Source organism: Eriocheir sinensis, unplaced genomic scaffold (genome assembly GCF_024679095.1).
Source record: "Eriocheir sinensis breed Jianghai 21 unplaced genomic scaffold, ASM2467909v1 Scaffold834, whole genome shotgun sequence".
Taxonomy (NCBI): Eukaryota; Metazoa; Arthropoda; class Malacostraca; order Decapoda; family Varunidae; genus Eriocheir; species Eriocheir sinensis.
In genome coordinates, this window is record NW_026112202.1 from 102,501 (window position 1) to 117,500 (window position 15,000).

A 15,000-nucleotide genomic window follows, 5' to 3' on the forward strand; every position below is an offset into this window, starting at 1 on the left:
CTGACGATAATAATGATAGTAATAATAATAGTAATAATAATAATAATAATAATAATAATAATAATAATAATAATAATAATGATAATAATGATGTTGTAGATGGTATGCAGTAATGTTGATGATTCTAGGGCTTGTATAGGGTTATAATAATGATGATAATAGTTATAATAATTGTAATTGAAATAGTATGGATGATTTAGGTTTTAGAATTGATAGTATATTGCTACTACTACTACTACTACTACTACTACTATTACTACTGCTGCTGCCCTTCCATTCCCTTCCCTTCCCTTCCATTCCTTTGGAGGTTAGAAGGACCGAAAAGATGTTAAATGGCGTGCTCATCGTAGAAAGTGACATTTTACGCACACTTGAAAAGATTAAAGTAAGCAAAGCTCCTGGTCCAGACAAAATTACCCCTAGGGTCTTAAGAGAAATCAAACATCAAATTTGTAAACCGCTCTCCATCATATTCAATAAATCTTTAAAAGCTGGAAAAGTTCCGTCGGATTGGAAACTTGCAAATGTCACACCAATTTTCAAAAAGGGGGACAAGTCTCATCCAGGAAACTATCGACCAATTAGCCTGACATCTATTGTTTGTAAGTTAATGGAGACTATCATTCGCGACAATATGGTGAAATTCTTCGAAGAAAATAATATAATAAATAATTCGCAACATGGCTTCCGTAGTAAACGTTCGTGTTTGACTAACTTACTTGATTTTTTTCACTATATTTTTGAGGTGTTCGATGAAAGCAGATCAGTAGATATCATATATCTGGATTTTCAAAAGGCATTTGATAAGGTCCCCCACCAACGATTGCTCAGCAAACTACTGGCGCACGGTATCTCGGGTAACATTCACAATTGGCTTGTGGACTGGCTCTCTGAGCGGAAACAGAGAGTAGTTCTAAACGGTGTTACATCTAACTGGCTCGATGTCAAAAGCGGCATACCTCAAGGATCAGTGCTTGGCCCCATGCTTTTCTTAATTTATGTTAATGATATCGATGATGGGCTCACTTGCAAAGTATCAAAATTTGCTGATGACACAAAAAATGCTAGTAAAGTAACTGCGACACTTTCGTGAAAAGCTTTACAATCAGATCTAGATCGACTTGCACGTTGGGCCAATCAATGGCAAATGAAATTTAACGTTGAGAAATGTAAAGTGTTGCACATCGGAAAAAATAACAATCGCGTTCGGTACGTAATGATTGGCCAACAACTTTCTGCAGTAAGTAAAGAAAAGGATCTTGGAATCACTATATCAAGCGATTTAAAGCCCGGTCAGCATTGTTCAGAGGTAGTTAAAACTGCAAACAAATTGGTTGGCTTCATCGGACGAGTCTTTAATAATAAATCGGAAAAAGTAATATTAAAACTGTATAATTCGTTGGTTCGACCCCGTCTAGAGTACTGTGTACAGTTTTGGTCTCCCTACTACAGAAAAGACATAGAAAAGTTGGAACGGGTCCAACGAAGAGTAACAAAGATGATTCCTAGGTTGAGAAATTTGTCATATGAACAGAGGCTTAAAGAAGTAAATTTATTCAGCCTATCAAAACGAAGAATGCGAGGCGATCTAATAGAAGTGTTTAAAATGTTCAAAGGTTTCAGTGATATTAATGCGGAAGATTACAATTGATCGATCAAATAGAACAAGAAGAAATCACAATCTTCTTCAATCGAGTTGTTAATGTTTGGAACTCTCTACCTTGTGATGTCGTTGATAGTACAACAGTTACGGCCTTCAAGAATAGATTAGACAAGTGTTTTGAACCCAACCAGCAACTAAGATACTACTCATTGTCGTAATAACGTTAAGTTCTTTCGAATACTGGTGTCCTTGTCCGCTTTTATCGCCCGGTTAGTGGTAGCAGTAATGGTAGTTCTTTCCTCTTTCCTACATAAATACCATGCAGTTTTTCCATGCTGCATGGTTCTTTTTCCTTTCCTGCCAGCTTTGGCTGGAGGGATGGGAGGAGCCGCCTTTGCTGTCCTTCATCTTCCACCTTTGATTAGATAGTTAGTGTAGCTTGTCACAAACAACTCGTATGACAAAGCAGGTCTATTGCTTGTTGTTCCTTTGTGTTTGTGTGTTCCATTCCCATCCTCCTTACCTTCCCTTTCTTTCTCTTCCCTTCCCTTCCATTTCCATCCCTTCCCTTCCCTCTCACTCTACTGTTACTAATACTACAACCTTCCCTTCCCTTCCCTTCCCTTCCCTTCCTTTCCTTTCCTTCCCTTTCTCTTCCCTTCCATTCCCTTCTCTTCCTCACTCTTCCCTTCCCTTTTCTTCCCATCCCATCCCTTCCCTTCCCTTCCCTTTCTTTCTCTTCCCTTGCCTTTCCTTCCATTCCCTTCATTCCATCCTTCCTTCCTCTCACTCTACTGCTACTAATACTACAACCTTCCCTTCCCTTTCTTTCTCTTCCCTTTCCTTTCCTTCCCTTCCCTTCCATTCCCATCCCTTCCCTTCCCTCTCACTCTACTGCTAATACTACAACCTTCCCTTCCCTTTCTTTCTCTTCCCTTTCCTTTCCTTCCCTTCCCTTCCATTCCCATCCCTTCCCTTCCCTCTCCACTCTACTACTGATACTACAACCTTCCTTCTTCCTTCCCTCCTTCCCTTCCCTCCCTTTCCTTTCCTTCCCTTCCCTTCCATTCCCATCCCTTCCCTTCCCTCTCACTCTACTGCTACTGATACTACAACCTTCCCTTCCCTTCCCTTCCCTCCCTTTCCTTCCTTTCCCTTCCCTTCCATTCCCATCCCTTCCCTTCCCTCTCACTCTACTGCTACTGATACTACAACCTTCCCTTCTCTTCCCTTCCCTCCCCTTCCCTTCCCTCCCTTCCTTCCTCCATCCCTTCCTTCCTCTCACTCTACTGCTACTACTACAACCTTCCTTCCTTCCTTCCTTCTCTTCTCTTCTCTTCTCTTCCCTTCCTTCCTTCCTTCCTTCCTTCCTTCTCTTCCCTCTCCTTTCCTTCCCTTCCATTCCCTTCTCTTCCTTTCTCTTCCCTTCTCTTTTCTTCCCATCCCATCCCATACCATCCCTATCCTTCCCCCTACTACTACTACTACTACTCCTACTACTATTACTACTACACTCACCAGAAGGTATTGGGTCGATATCAACAGGCTGAAATCCAGAAGTGCCGAAAGAATTTGTTGAACAGATCTTTCCGCCCTCTCACCTCCCCCACCACCTCCATGGCCGCCACACCAGCCGCCACAGCCGCCAACCATAATACTGCCGTCCACACTCTGAAAAGGGGAAATAATGATGATAATGATAATAATAATAATGATAATAATAATAATTTGAGGAAGTGTATAAATTGCTACCTGAATAATTAAATAAAGAAGGAAAGAAAGGGGAATTAGAATATATATTAGAAGAAGAAGGAGGAGAAGGAGAAAAGAAGAAGGAAAAGAAGGAGAAAAATAACAACAAAAAGAAGAAGAAAGATCAAGAAATAATTACAAATATAAATAATAATAATAATAATAATAATAATAATAATAATAATAATGATAATAATAATAAAAATAACAGGATGCCGTCACACACACACACACACACACACACACACACACACACACACACACACACACACACACACACACACACATAAATGCACATAGAAAAAAAAAACATATATACATACATACATACATACACATACAGAGAGACAGGCATGTATGTATGTATGTAGCAACTTAGAACACTAGGCTTGTGGTTCCATTCTGAAACACAGTGTTGCAAGTACTGCACCTCAGGCTACACACACACACACACACACACACACACACATACTCTCACCCTCTCTCTCTCTCTCTCTCTCTCTCTCTCTCTCTCTCTCTCTCTCTCTCTCTCTCTCTCTCTCTCTCTCTCTACTACCTGAGATATTAAATTTATCGTCAGGAATGTATGTGTGTGTGTGTGTGTGTGTGTGTGTGTGTGTGTGTATTTCTGACCTAACAGCCAGGCCAGCCAGCCACACCCCTACACGTACACACACACACACACACACACACACACACACACTAGGTTAAGTTAGGTTATGTTACACACACACACACACACACACACACACACATACATACATTTAGGTTAAGTTAGATTATGTTGCACACACACACACACACACACACACACACATAAGAACATAAAACATGAGTCTACAGAGGCGGTGAGGGTCTGAGGCAGCTCCTTTGACCCTAAGCTCCCGTGTATCTAACCCCACCTAATATCGCTGTCCATGAATTTATCTAGTCTATTTTTGAATGTGACAATTGTATTGGCACTCACCACATGACTGCTAAGCCTATTCCACTCATCCACCACCCTGTTAGTAAACCAATTTTTGCCTATGTCCCTGTTCAATCTGAATTTATCCAGTTTAAACCCGTTACTTCGTGTCCTACCCGGTTCTCTTATCAACAAAACCTTATGAATGTCTCCCTTATTAAAGCCCTTCATCCATTTATAAACCTCGATCATGTCTCCACACACCCTTCGCCTTTCTAGAGAATGCAAGTTTAACTGTTTGAGTCTTCCCTCGTATGGCAAGTTTCTCAACCCCTGAATCATTTTAGTCATTCTCCTCTGCACCGACTCTAACATTTTGATATCCATTCTATAGTAAGGTGACCAGAACTGAACCGCATAGTCAAGATGAGGTCTAACTAATGCTAAATATAGTTTGAGGAAGACTTCGGGGCTTCTGTTGCTTACGCTCCTTGAAATAAATCCCAGTACCCTATTAGCTCGATTTCTAGCTTGAATGCATTGTGCCCTTGGACGGAGATCAGAGCTCACTAAGACCCCTAAATCCCTCTCGCACCCAGACCTACTTATGAGAATGTCATTTAAGCAATAGTTATGTGAGGGGTTGTTCCTACCTACACTCAGAATACTGCACTTCCCTACATTGAACTCCATCTGCCATTTATCCGCCCAGTCATATAATCTATTGAGTTCACCTTGGAGAATACTAGCGTCCTGATCCGACTCAATTACTCTACCGATCTTGGTATCATCTGCAAATTTACTAACATCACTACTAATTCCTGCATCTAAGTCATTGATATAAATAATAAACAAAAGTGGACCTAATACCGAACCTTGTGGGACCCCACTCGTAACACATCCCCAGTCAGATTTTTTACCATTGATTTGCACTCTTTGCTTCCTATTGCTAAGCCACGCCTTGACCCAGTTCAAAACTTTACCATCTACACCATGAGCCTGTAATTTAAGCAACAGTCGTTGGTGAGGAACTTTGTCAAACGCTTTACTAAAATCAAGATAGATTACATCATAATTTTCATCTCTGTCAACCGCCTCAAATACTTTATTGTAGAAGGACAAGAGATTGGTGAGGCATGACCTACCTTTTGTGAACCCATGCTGCGAGTCGTGAATTAAGCTATGTTTCTCTAAATGCTCCCGAATGTTCCTGGCTATTATGGACTCCAGCATCTTCCCTATAACCGATGTTAAGCTAATTGGGCGATAGTTTGAGGCAACTGACCTGTCCCCCTTTTTAAAAATCGGCGTCACATTAGCTACTTTCCATAGGCTCGGCACATAGCCAGTATTTACCGACATCTTAAAGATGTCGGTTAGTGGGTCACTGAGTACATCACCTAACTCATTTAATACCCTCGGAAATATCCCGTCAGGACCTGGCGACTTGTTCTTCTTAAGCTTATCTATCTCATCCTGAACTACTTGCCTGGTAATGATTATATCCCTCAATTTATCGCCATCCCCGCCCTCGTACACCTGAACTCTTTCCGGTATAGTCGTTCGATCCCCCTGTGTGAATACTGAAAGGAAGTAGTCGTTCAACAATGTGCTCATATTTTCGTAATTTTCTACTAGCTCCCCTGTGTTTGTTTTCAGCGGTCCAATTTTCTCCCGTGTTTTTGTTCTATACATCTGAAGGAAGCCCTTAGGATTACTTTTCGCCTCATTTGCTACTTTGATCTCATAGTTCTTTTTTGCTATCCTGGTGTTTTTCTTAACTAATCTAGATAGTTCGACGTGCAGCCCCTGAGATGTGTTTCCCATTCTTTATTTTCTGATAAATTCCCTTCTTTAACCCAATCTCGTGTTTTAGTCCACGAGTCATCCACTTAGGATCATTGTTTTCTTTTCTAAGTGTTCGCTGTGGTATATGCTGTTCTTGCCCCTCTACTATTACTCTAACTAAATTATTGTAAGACATTTCTACCTGGTTCTCCTGGCTCTCCAATCCGCAGTTCTGGCCCTCATGAATCCCTAAATTATCTCAGTTTACCCCTTCAAGATGTCTTGAAGCCCTCGTAGTTTGCTCTTCTAAAATCTGGCACTAACACTGGGTTTGGTTCAAGGTTACCGCCCAGTCTAAGCTAAAACGAACCGTTCTGTGATCACTATTTCCTAACTCTCCGCCCACCTCCAACTCACGTAGCAAGTTCCCATTATTGGTTAGGACTAAGACTAATATGTTATCTCCTCTGGTAGGCTCAGTAACTACCTGCTTAAGGAAATTATCTTGTATAACTTCAAGAAAGTCCTCGGCTTCCAGGTCACCCACTAGATCTTCCCAGTCTATATTCCTATAATTAAAGTCCCCATTACATGACATTTCTACTCATACCGCCCTGCCAATCTCCTGTAGTAATATACTAGTGTCCTGCCTGTTAAGGTTGGGTGGCCTGTATATGACTCCTAGAGTTAGTTTTTCTTTCCCTTTGTAAACGTCCACCCAAACTGATTCTGAATCCATGTTAGTTTTGACTGAGTTGTTAACTAAACATGTAAGTGAGTCTTTAACATATAGCGCAACTCCACCTCCCTTTCTGCCCCTTCTGTCTTTGTGAAACATCTGATAACCCGTTATTTCAAATTCTGATCTAAAATTTCTATTAGCAGTGTCTATCCATGTCTCAGTGATCGCTATTATGTCAAAATTTTCTGAACAAGCTTCACCCCTTAGTAAGTCTATCTTGTTTCTGAGGCTCCTGCTGTTAGTATAGAAGATTCTTAGCCCGTCCTCTGTTACTCCTCTAGAATTACTTCTAAGCTGCCTGGTTATATTATGAGCTAGATGTCCTCCCTCCCCCCCTCGCCTATACTAAAAAATCCCTCAGGGTACCAAGTGCTCGCTCAAGGGAGTCTGAGAGAGCCTCAACACCCTTGAACGTCAAGTGTATCCCGTCACGGGCGTAGAGGGCGTCGTTGCCAAAGAAGAGGTCCCAATTGTCGACGAACAGCCACCCATTGCGTCCGCAGTGCTCAGCAAATCTGCCGTTCACTGCTATCGCCCTGGACAGCCATCCATCGCCAATGCCCCTCCTTGGCAGGACGCCACACACTACTGGCGACCCACCAGCGTCACGTATCCTGCCTAACAATTCTCTAAAACGCCTGAGAAGGTCCTCGCTTGGCACACGAGAAACGTCGTTTCCGCCACAGCTGAGAAAGACAATGGGGTTCGATCCCTCGCTTGCCATACACGCCTCAATCCTGTCTGATATATGGCCCTCCCCTGCCCCTGGAAAACACACCCTCGTCCTGTTCTTATCCTTGGAGCAAAAATACCTGTCAACATAACGAACCTGACTATCACCAACACACACATATACACACACACACACACACACACACATTTAGGTTAAGTTAGGTTATAATACACACACACACACACACACACACACACATTTAGGTTAAGTTAGGTTATGTTACACACACACACACACACACACACATTTAGGTTAAGTTAGGTTATGTTACACACACACACACACACACACACACACACACACACACAGTTAAGTAAATATTTTTCATTCATTTTTATACATTTCTTTTTTTTTCTTTCCCTTCAAACCTTCATGTTTTTCCTCCTCCATTCATCTCTCTCTCTCTCTCTCTCTCTCTCTCTCTCTCTCTCTCTCTCTCTCTGATATGACAGATACATAGATACATAGAGAGATAGAGAGAGAGAGAGAGAGAGAGAGAGAGAGAGAGAGAGAGAGCCTGCCCACCCACTCACCCATGAAAAGTAGGCCACAATACCCTACTTTAAGGAGGAGGAGGAGGAGGAGGAGGAAATGGGAGTAATACTATGATCAGGAACAATAGGGTAAGGATAAGGAAAAGCAAGAGGAGGAGGAGGAGGAGGAGGAAGAGGAGGAGGAGGAGGAGGAAGAGGAGGAGGAGGAGGAAGGGTAATGTCAATATGGTCAGGAAATGGAGGAAGAGGAGGAGATAAGGAGGCTTGATTGTAAGATGATCAGGAGAGAGAAGAGGAGGAGGTGGAGGAAGATTAGGAGGAGGAGGAGGAGGAGGAGGAAGAAAAAATGAAGTTGCTGAAAAATCCATTTAATATTTCTTTCCAGTCTCTCTCTCTCTCTTACGTAAAGAAGTGAAGGGCAGCATCCTTGACCGGAGAGAGAGAGAGAGAGAGAGAGAGAGAGAGAGAAACACACAAAAAAAGAGAAAATAAAATAAAATATATATACAGTTAAACCTCGGTTTTCCTTCCCTAACCTAATCTAACCTCACCTAATCTAACCTTACCTAGCCTAATCTACCCTTACCTAACCTTACCTCACCTAATCTAACTTTACCTCACCTAATCTAACTTTGCCTAACCTAATCTAACCTTGTCTAACCTAATCTAAACTTGCCTAACCTAATCTAACCTAATCTAACTTTCCCTAACCTAATCTAACCTACCCTAACCTAATCTAACCTTGCCTAACCTTACCTAACCTAACTTTGCCTAACCTAATCTAACCTTACACACACACACACACACACACACACATAGGCCTACTAAGCGTTATAGAGGCAGGACAGCACAAGCCTAGTTCAGCTCTTTTCCTGTATTTCACAACTAGGTAAATACACATAGGCCTACCCCCCCCCCACAGGCCTACCTTAATCTCAAATGCATCCCCTGTAGGTGAAGCCACATTCTTGTTGTATCAGGCCCTCCTCCTCCTCCTCCTCCTCCTCCTCCTCCTCCTGTGTCTCATGTTCGGACTTCTCGCGTTTTTCATTGAGGCCATTCACGGCTACTCCTGCAATACTACTACTACTACTACTACTACTACTACTAATAATAATAATAATAATAATAATAATAATAATAATAATAACAATACATTCCACACTGAATTTAGCATAGTAATCTATCATAGCATAACACCCCAGTGTGTGTTACCCACCACACCACACACACACACACACACACACACACACACACACACTTGAGATGTGAAAAAGTTTAGCTTCCCAAACAGAAGCATTGAGCTGTGGAATGGACTGGAGGAGGAGGTGGTTTGTGCAAGAAACATTCATGATTTTAAGGAAAAGTTGGATAAGAGAGGATATGGAGACGGGACAGCGCCAGCGTAGCTCTTTTCCTGTATGTCACAACTAGGTGAATACAACTAGGTAAATACACACACACACACACACACACACACACACACACACACACACACACACACAGCCTTAAAATATTAACACAATATCCGCAAAACACACACACACACAAAAAAAAACACACATGGAAGGTGGCTGCTGCAGGTGTGATTCAAGAGTTTTACCAGGACACACACACACACACACACACACACACACACACACACACAGCCTTAAAATATTAACACAATCTCCTCAACACACACACAAAAAAAAAAACACATGGAAGGTGGCTGCTGCAGGTGTGATTCAAGAGTTTTACCAGGAGACACACACACACACACACACACACACACAGCCTTAAAATATTAACACAATCTCCTCAAAACACACACACAAAAAAAAAACACATGGAAGGTGGCTGCTGCAGGTGTGATTCAAGAGTTTTACCAGGACACACACACACACACACACAAAAAAAAAAAAAAAAAAACACAAAAACACACATGGAAAGAGGCTGCTCCGGGTGTGATTCAATAGTTTTACCAGGACATACACACACACACACACACACACACACATACACAAAAACACACATGGAAAGAGGCTGCTCCGGGTGTGATTCAATAGTTTTACCAGGATACACACATACACACACACACACACACACACACACACACAAAAACACACATGGAAAGAGGCTGCTCCGGGTGTGATTCAATAGTTTTACCAGGATACACACATACACACACACACACACACACACACAAAAACACACATGGAAAGAGGCTGCTCCAGGTGTGATTCAATAGTTTTACCAGGACACACAGATACACACACACACACACACACACACACAAGAACATAAGAACATAGGGAAACTGCAAGAGGTCGGGTGCCCTACACAGGGCAGCTCCAGAATCCCCCGGCCACTACTCACGGTGGGTGAGGTGTAGTTACAGGGGTTACAGGTAGAGGCTTGATCCTCATTATACCGGCGGTACCCAGGCACTCATCCAGCACCCCGTCACCTTACTGCACCCACACCTCACTGCCACCTGTCGTCCTCGTCCATGTAGCTATCCAGTCTACTCTTAAAACAAGCTATCGTCCCTGCACTAACTATGTGATTGCTGAGTGAAACCTCCGTGTCCTTACAGCCACAACATACTTATTTTACCCGTACTCACGAAAATTTACGTACACCTGCCCATAATTTAACACTTTTTCAACACTCACTTTCTTATTCAGGACCTAAAACCTGGAATTATATTCCTAATAATATTAAAGCTCTACATTCAATACACTCCTTTAAAAACAATTTAAAAAACATATTCTTCTCAATTATAATTATTAAGTCCATGTATCATCTGTCAGAGTGTGTCCTCAGCTTAATCAATTATTACCTTATACTATTAATATTGTATTAATACTATTACTACTTACATTATCAGTTACAGTACTACCATATTATTTTTATAAATCAATTACAATTTTTGTACTAATGATATTGTGTTAATATTATCACTTTAATTATTATTTACACTATTACTTTGTAATTATCACAATGTTAATTATTGTTATTATTATTATTATTATTACTATAACTATTATTATTATTATTATTATCATTTTACTTTTGTTATATATATATATATATATATATATATATATATATATATATATATATATATATATATATATATATATATATATATATTGCACTATTGATTAAATCCGGCACCTAAGTTTCCAGTACTGCCCCAAAAGCTCCCAGCTTTAAATGGGCTCCCTGCACTACAAAATTATTGTAAATACATAATTGTATAAAATGTTTCAAATGTTTCCCATTCCTTTCCTTCCCATCCCTTCCCTTCCCTTCCTTTCCTTTCCTTTCCTTCCCTAACCTAACCTGTCCTATGTAAACAGTAATAACATTAAATCAATCCCTCACTCACTTAAATCTTCCCGTGGCCTTGCAGTCGATCTGGTTGTCATCCTCCGCTAGTATCTGTGTGCTGCCCGGCCCCGCTGCATCCTGAGAAGTCCGCCGGTGAACGCTCGTAGCTCATCGCTCTCCTCCTTGCTCGACCCGTAGATCACAGAGCCGTTGATGAAGGATGTCACCTGGTTGATCTGCTCTCTGGGCCCTGGTGGATTGGCGGTGGAATGGTTGATGCTTAGTTGTGTACGGTTGAGGAATGGGGGTAATTTGTGAGGCTGTCCATGGGAAAGTGTTGTGGAGGAGGAGGAGGAGGAGGAGGAGGATATGGTCATGGAAAATGGAAAAAAATTACATATGAAAATAATATTGAATCGAAGAAGAAAAAGAGAAAATGGAGGAGGAGAAGAAGAAGAAGAAGAAGAGGGAAGAGGAGGAGGAAGAAGAAAAAAATATATAGTAATGAAAAATAAATAGATAAATAAAATAAAAGAAGAAAAAGAAAAAGGAGATAAAGGAGGAAAGATTTATTAGAAGGAAAGGGAAAGGAAAGGAAGGGAAAGGAAGGGAAGGGAAGGGAAGGGAAAGGAAGGGAAGGGAAGGGAAAGGAAGGTAAGGGAAAGGAAGGGAAGGGAAGGTTAGGGAAGGGAAGGTTAGGGAAGGGAATGGAAGGGAAAGTTAGGGAAGGGAAGGAAAGGGAAGGGAAGGATGGGATGGGAAGGAGGAAGGGATGGGAAGAGAAGGAAAGGAACGGAAGGGATGGGAAGGGAAGGTTAGGGAAAGTTAGGGAAGGGAAGGGAAGGGAAAGTTAGGGAGGGGAAGGGAAGGGAAGGGAAGGTTAGGGAAGGGAAGGGAAGGTTAGGGAAGGGAATGGAAGGGAAAGTTAGGGAAGGGAAGGAAAGGGAAGGGAAGGTTAGGGAAGGGAAGGTTAGGGAAGGGAAGGAAAGGGAAGGGAAAGTTAGGGAAGGGAAGGAAAGGGAAGGAAAGGGAAGGGAAGGTTAGGAAGGAATGTAAGGAAATGGAAGGGAAAGTTAGGAAGGGAAGGAAGGGAAGGAAGGTTAGGGAAGGAAAGTTAGGGAAGGAAGGAAAGGAAGGGAAGGTTAGGAAGGGAAGGTTAGGGAAGGAAGGGAAAGGAAGGAAGGAAAGGGAAGGTTAGAAGGGAAGGTTAGGAAGGGAAGGAAGGAAGGTTAGGGAAGGAAGGTTAGGGAAGGGAAGGTTAGGGAAGGGAAAGTTAGGGAAGGAAGGGAAGGAAGGTTAGGGAAGGGAAGGTTAGGGAAGGGAATGTAAGGAAATGGAAGGAAAATTGGAAGGGAAGGAAAAGGAAGGGAAGGTTAGGGGAAGGGAATGTAAGGAAATGGAAGGAAAGAAGGGAAGGAAAGGGAAGGAAGAAGTTAGGGAAGAAGAAGGTTAGGGAAGGAATGTAAGGAAATGGAAGGAAAAAGAAGGGAAGGAAAGGGAAGGGAAGGTTAGGAAGGAAGGTTAGGAAGGAATGTAAGGAAATGGAAGGAAAGAAGGGAAGGAAGGAAAGGTTAGGGGAAGAGAATGTAAGGAAATGGAAGGAAAGTTAAGGAAGGAAGGGAAGGAAGGTTAGGGAAGGAAGGTTAGGAAGGGAATGTAAGGAAATGGAAGGAAAGTTAGGAAGGAAAGGAAAGGAAGGTTAGGGAAGGGAAGGTTAGGGAAGGAATGTAAGGAAATGGAAGGAAAAGTTAGGGAAGGGAAGGAAAGGGAAGGAAGGAAGGAAGGTTAGGGAAGGAAGGTTAGGGAAGGAAGGTTAGGGAAGGAATGTAAGGAAATGGAAGGAAAGTTAGGGAAGGAAGGAAAGGAAGGAAGGTTAGGAAGAAAAGGTTAGGAAGGTAAGATGTGAAATGGAAGGAAAAGTTAGGGAAGGAAGGAAAGGAAGGAAGGTTAGAAGGAAGGTTAGGGAAGGAATGTAAGGAAATGGAAGGGAAAGTTAGGGAAGGGAAGGAAAGGAAGGAAGAAAGGAAGGAAGGAAAGGGAAGGTTAGGGAAGGAAAGGAAGGAAGAAAGTTAGGGAAGGGAAATGGAAGGAAAGTTAGGGAAGGGAAGGAATGGAAGGAAAGGAAGGGAAAAAGGGAGAGGAAGGCAAGGGGAAGGAAGGTTAGGGAAGGAATGTAAGAAATGGAAGGAAAGAAGGAAAAGGAAGGAAAGGAAAGAAGGAAGAAGGAACAAGGGAATGGAAGGAAAGTTAGGGAAGGAAGGAAAGGAAGGAAAGAAGGAAGGTTAGGGAAGAAAGAAGGAAATGGAAGGGAAGGTTAGGGAAGGGAAGGTAAGGGAAGGTTAGGGAAGGGAAGGAAATGGAAGGGAAAGTTAGGGAAGGGAAGGAAAGGGAAGGGAAGGTTAGGGAAGGGAAGGTTAGGGAAGGGAAGGAAAGGGAAGGGAAGGTTAGGGAAGGGAAGGTTAGGGAAGGGAAGGTTAGGGAAGGGAAGGAAAGGGAAGGGAAGGTTAGGGAAGGGAAGGTTAGGGAAGGGAAGGTTAGGGAAGGGAAGGTTAGGGAAGGGAAGGAAAGGGAAGGGAAGGTTAGGGAAGGAAAGGGAAGGGAAGGTTAGGGAAGGGAAGGTTAGGGAAGGGAAGGAAGGGAAGGAAAGGAAGGGAAGGAAGGAAGGAAGGAAGGAAGGAAGGTTAGGGAAGGGAAGGTTAGGGAAGGAATGGAAGGAAAGTTAGGGAAGGAAGGAAAGGGAAGGAAGGAAGGTTAGGGAAGGAAGGTTAGGGAAGGAAGGAAATGAAGGAAAGTTAGGGAAGGAAGGAAAGGAAGGAAGGAAGGAAAGGGAAGGTTAGGAAGGAATGGAAGGGAAGGTTAGGAAGGAAATGGAAGGGAAGGAAGGGAAGGAAGGTTAGGAAGGAAGGTTAGGGAAGGAATGTAAGGAAATGGAAGGAAAGTTAGGGAAGGGAAGGAAGGAAGGAAGGAAAGGAAGGAAGGTTAGGGAAGGGAAGGTTAGGGAAGGAAATGTAAGGAAATGGTAGGGAAAGTTAGGGAAGGGAAGGAAAGGAAGGTTAGGGAAGGAAGGTTAGGAAGGAAGGAAAGGAAGGAAAGTTAGAAGGGAAGGAAAGGAAGGTTAGGGAAGGAAGGGAAGGGAGAAGGAAAGGAAGGAAAGGAAAGGAAGGAAGAAGGGAAGGAAAAGGAATGTAAGGAAATGGAAGGGAAAAGTTAGGAAGGAAGGAAAGGAAGGAAGGAAAGGAAGGAAGAAGGTTAGGAAGGAAGGGAAGGAAGGAAAGGAAGGGAAGGAAGGAAGGTTAGGAAGGAAGGGAAGGGAAAGGGAAGGAAGAAAGGAGGAAGGAAGGAAGGAAAGGAAATAGGGAAGGAAGGTTAGGGAAGGAATGTAAGGAAATGGAAGGAAAGTTAGGGAAGGAAGGAAAGGAAGGAAGGTTAGGGAAGGGAAGGTTAGGGAAGGGAAGGAAATGGAAGGGAAGGTAGGGAAAGAAGGAAAGGGAAGGGAAGGTTAGGGAAGGGAAGGTTAGGGAAGGGAATGTAAGGAAATGGAAGGGAAAGTTAGGGAAGGGAAGGTAAGGGAAGGGAAGGAAAGGGAAGGTTAGGGAAGGAATGTAAGGAAATGGAAGGAAAGGGAAGGAAGGTTAGGAAGGGAAGGAAGAAGGAATGTAAGGA

General features: G+C 42.6%; 1 pseudogene; it reads right to left on the bottom strand.

Moving 5' to 3' along the window:
* LOC126994620 (uncharacterized) overlaps positions 1-15,000 on the bottom strand; it is a 56,280-nt pseudogene that overhangs the window by 25,309 nt on the left and 15,971 nt on the right.